Source organism: Arachis ipaensis, chromosome B02, assembly GCF_000816755.2.
Source record: "Arachis ipaensis cultivar K30076 chromosome B02, Araip1.1, whole genome shotgun sequence".
NCBI classification, from domain to species: domain Eukaryota; kingdom Viridiplantae; phylum Streptophyta; class Magnoliopsida; order Fabales; family Fabaceae; genus Arachis; species Arachis ipaensis.
Window position 1 is genome coordinate 24,911,815 of NC_029786.2, and position 4,094 is coordinate 24,915,908.

The 4,094-nt window shown below is 32.3% G+C and overlaps 1 long non-coding RNA gene across 1 annotated transcript; it reads left to right on the forward strand.

The window, feature by feature from the left end:
* LOC110267571 lies at window positions 211-3,816 on the forward strand. Its single transcript, XR_002355328.1, has 2 exons — window positions 211-257; window positions 3,596-3,816. It is a non-coding gene; the product is annotated as an uncharacterized LOC110267571 (long non-coding RNA).

Consider the following 4,094-nt stretch of genomic DNA (forward strand, 5'->3'; position numbering starts at 1 on the left):
TGCTTGTGTATCATGCTCAGAGTTGCGGCTGCTTCGTTTTGTCATTTCAGTAAGTGTGTTTCGAAAACCCTTGCGTTAGTATTCTGTTACCTGTACTAAAGTCTTTGTGATATAAATGTGTTAGAAGTTAGTAACCGAGGTTGCATATTGTGTTTTAAGGCTGTTTTGGCTATTGAGAAAGCAAGCAGAGCTGAAGTTTTGGTTGCCATCGATCTCGGGTCGAGACGAAAGAATTTCTGAGAGGCGTTTGGGTTATGGTTTCGACTTATCGAGGTAGGGGCTATTTTCAGAAAATTATACTTTATAAATTGGAATTATTATATATGGATATCCGTGTGAGAAATGTATTTTTAGTGATTATATAAGTCTTATGTGTTGTTTGATTGTCTTGGATGGATATGAATGCTTGTTTGATTGGATTGTCGTTCGTTTTTGTGAAATAGATTGTTTTCAAAATGTTTCTTCAAAGTTATTTCTTCTAAAGTCTTGAAATTGAGTTCAATCCATTGGAAGTTGGTTTGAGTTGAATTGGTTTTCTGGAAAATGAAAATGGTATGCATTTTTAGGAATTAACTTAATTTTAAACTGATTTGGTTTTGAACCCATTAAAGAGGGTTGCGGAATGGTCTGGTTAGGACCCGAAAATGGTGGCAAAGTCCAAGTTTTAGGGGAGGTGCTGCCGAAATTCCTATGAAATCCGAGGTTTTATTTTGAAATGTTAATTGGAAAGTCATAAATTTAAGACTAGTACTATTTTACTTGAACTATTTAAAGTGATGAATTGTGTTTTAAAATGGCTTATTGAAAAGAGAACTATGATTTAGCTTTATTTATTAAGAAAGGTATTATATTTTTGGGAGCAAGACATTTTAGAAAAAATTTATGTTTTAAGCTGTTTTAAATGTTAAAAGGGTTTATGTTTCTGAAATCAACTTGAGGATTTCAATTGGAGGAGTTTACGTGCTTGTGAAAGAAGGTGAATTTCGGTTGATAATACCTCATTTTTACAACGTTTTAGAAAGAAATTTAAAGTATTCTTTAAATTCTGAATTTTGCTTCGAGCCATTAGGAATGCTTCCGATTTTATCAGGCAATTGAAAGTGGTTTTTGGTCTAAGTAAAAGAAGTGATTTTGAAAATTGTTCGGAGTAATCGATTACCTGATTTGGTTTGGCTTGAATTCTGTTTTATTTATTCAAATAAAAAAGCTAAGATTTTAAAGATTCTAAACGAATTTAGGAAAATGAGTTATGTTATTCTCCCCTAAAGTCTTAAGACTCTGCTGAGGGATTTTTGTTACCAAATCCTGTTTTAGGTGAATGATTTTGAATCTCTCAAGAAGAGACTTTTAAATTTGTGTGGTTTTTGAAATGTCTTGGAAAGATGTTGTGGAAGGCGACTGTATTTTAAAAAGGGGAATTTACGTTCGATGAAAGTGGCTTATGAGCTTAAAATGATTTGAGAAATGAGGATTTTAAAGTTAAGACTGAGATGGATTGATTTTTAGTTTCCAAGTAAAGAGATTTGAGAAAAAGTGACTTATGGCTTGAATGATGATTTATTTGATATGAATTGTTAATGAAGTATGGAAATGATGATGAATAAATGAATATGTGGCTTTTTCACTTCTTTTATCTGAGATACGAGTTTTCCTGGGTAAAGTACCATGGCTTGCCACCACATGTTCCAGGTTGAGACTCGATACTCTGTTGACCCTATAACGTAAGGGTGACCGGGCTCGTATAAATTCCCGGGAATGGTACCCCATTGAGCGATTTGATATATATATATATATATATATATATATATATAGTATGATTTAAAAATACAACAAAAATAATTAATAATTATTATATTTTTATAAGTGACAAAAAAATTATATATTTAACAAATAATTTAGAGTAATTCTTGGCATACTTATACAAGCGATTAAGGCTTGTAAGCCTTACAAGTTCAATTAAAACTAACGCTCAAAACACGCTTCGAACCATTCTTCTTCCTCTTCGTCTTCTTCTTCTTCTTTTCTTTCGTTTCTTACCTTCTCTTTCTCCTTCTTCTTCTTCTTCTTGCTGCACGTTCTTCTTCCTCTTACTCTTCTTCTTCTCCTTTTCTTTCGTTTCTGCACGTTCTTCTTCATCGTCTTCCTCTTCTTCTTCATTTATGTTCTTTCTCTCTGTTTTATCTTTTTTTTTTCGATTTTTCATGGTGAAATCGTTTTTGAAGAAGAAGAAGCAGTAGAAGATGAGGAGGAGAAAGAGAAAGAGTTCTGAATTATGCATAAGATGTATTTTAACAAATTTTGGGTGTATTTCTTTAAATCCTTTGGGTGTATTTTCTGTAATCCTTTGGGTGTATTTCTATAATCGTTTGGGTAAATTCCTGTAACCGTTTGGGTGTATTTCTGTAATCATTTTGGGTGTACTTCTGTAATCGTTTGGGTGTATTTCTGAAGTTCCATTATCTTCAAAAGGATTACAGAAATACACCCAAAGGATTACGAAAAATACACCCAAAGTATTTAAGAAATACACCCAAAATTCGTTGCATAATTCAGAACTCTTTTTCTTTCTCCTCATCTTCTGCTGCTTCTTCTTCTTCAAAATGATTTCAAAGCTTGATTTCAGAAACTATGAAAATCGAAAAAAAAAACGAAGAAGAAGAGGAAGAGAAAGAGGAAGAAGAAGAGGAAGAGGAAGAGGAAGAGGAAGAGGAAGAGGAAGAGAAGAAGAAGAAGAAGAAGAAGAAGAAGAAGAAGAAGAAGAAGAAGAAGAAGAAGAAGAAGAAGAAGAAGAAGAACCATTCTGAGTGTAGCGCTTTGAAAATAGGAAACGTTGAATAACGCATTAAAAGGCCTAGTAACTTGTAAGACTTGTAAGTCAAAAAGACTTGTATGTGTAGCACTCCTCATATATATATGAGAAAAAGCTATGCATAGAATCATGGAGATGCATGTCGGGGGACAGTCCAAGGGTTTAGCAAATCGGACTTGTCGAGTTGGCTTGATAACCGACATATGAGACTCATCAGCCATATGGCAGGCATGCATCATATGCATCTATGTGACATTGTTTGGGTGTGCATATTTTAATTGGTTTGTCTATGTGAATAATCATGTTTAATTGCTAATTGCTACTACTTGAAGTAACTGCTTGATTATGCTTGAACCTTATTTGTGTTTGTGATTGAAAATTGGGTGGATTGTGATGGATTGGTTGTGGATTGAATTGTTTGAGCCTAGGGCCGTGACTGATTATGAGATGGGCCGAAGGCCGTGTTTGGTTTGTGTTTTTGGTTTAGAAAAATATGAAAAACTAAACTGGTTCAGCATAGACTTAATGAACCTATGTTTGGAACAACTTGGTCATTCATACTGTCTAGGAAAGACTTTTAGAAAGGCTTGTGAATTTTTGAAGAATTAACAGTTTTCTCTTCCAGAAAGGATTTTGGAATTTTGATATTAAATCTTTGGTTTTGAAAACATGCATAAGGCGGTTATTAATCACTGTAATGGTTTTATTTTCATGTATCCTATTATAGTAATTTTGCAACCCTATAGTGAGAACCCTTTTGAGGATGATGTTCTCACTCCCCTACAGATCTTTTCTTTTTTAGGTTACGGACGACGAAGTTTGGAAGAGCTTATTTCTTTTCTGTTAGACGATGTTTTTGTATTATTTTAGTATTTATGTTTCTCTCGCCTTTAACTTTGCAAGTTTTGTAAGAGGGATAGGATTTTGATATGAGATGCTTGTAAATTAATATATATATATATATATATATGTATGTATATATGTATTTCCTGTGAGTATTGTAATTTGTATTGAAAGTATGAATGTATGTTTTTTTTAAAAAATTCGGTTTAAGTTTTAAACAGGCTCATATTTTAGTATTAAATACTATAAGAGTAGTCATAATACCCGAGCTATTAGAGTGGCGCAGCCCCAAATGTGACATTTTGATAGTTAGGGTGTTACATTATTATAGTTATATAAATACAATATTTAATGTATTATTAAACTACTTATTAATTATTAATCAAAAATATTTTTAATCATTTTAATAATAATAATAATAATAATAATAATAATAATAATA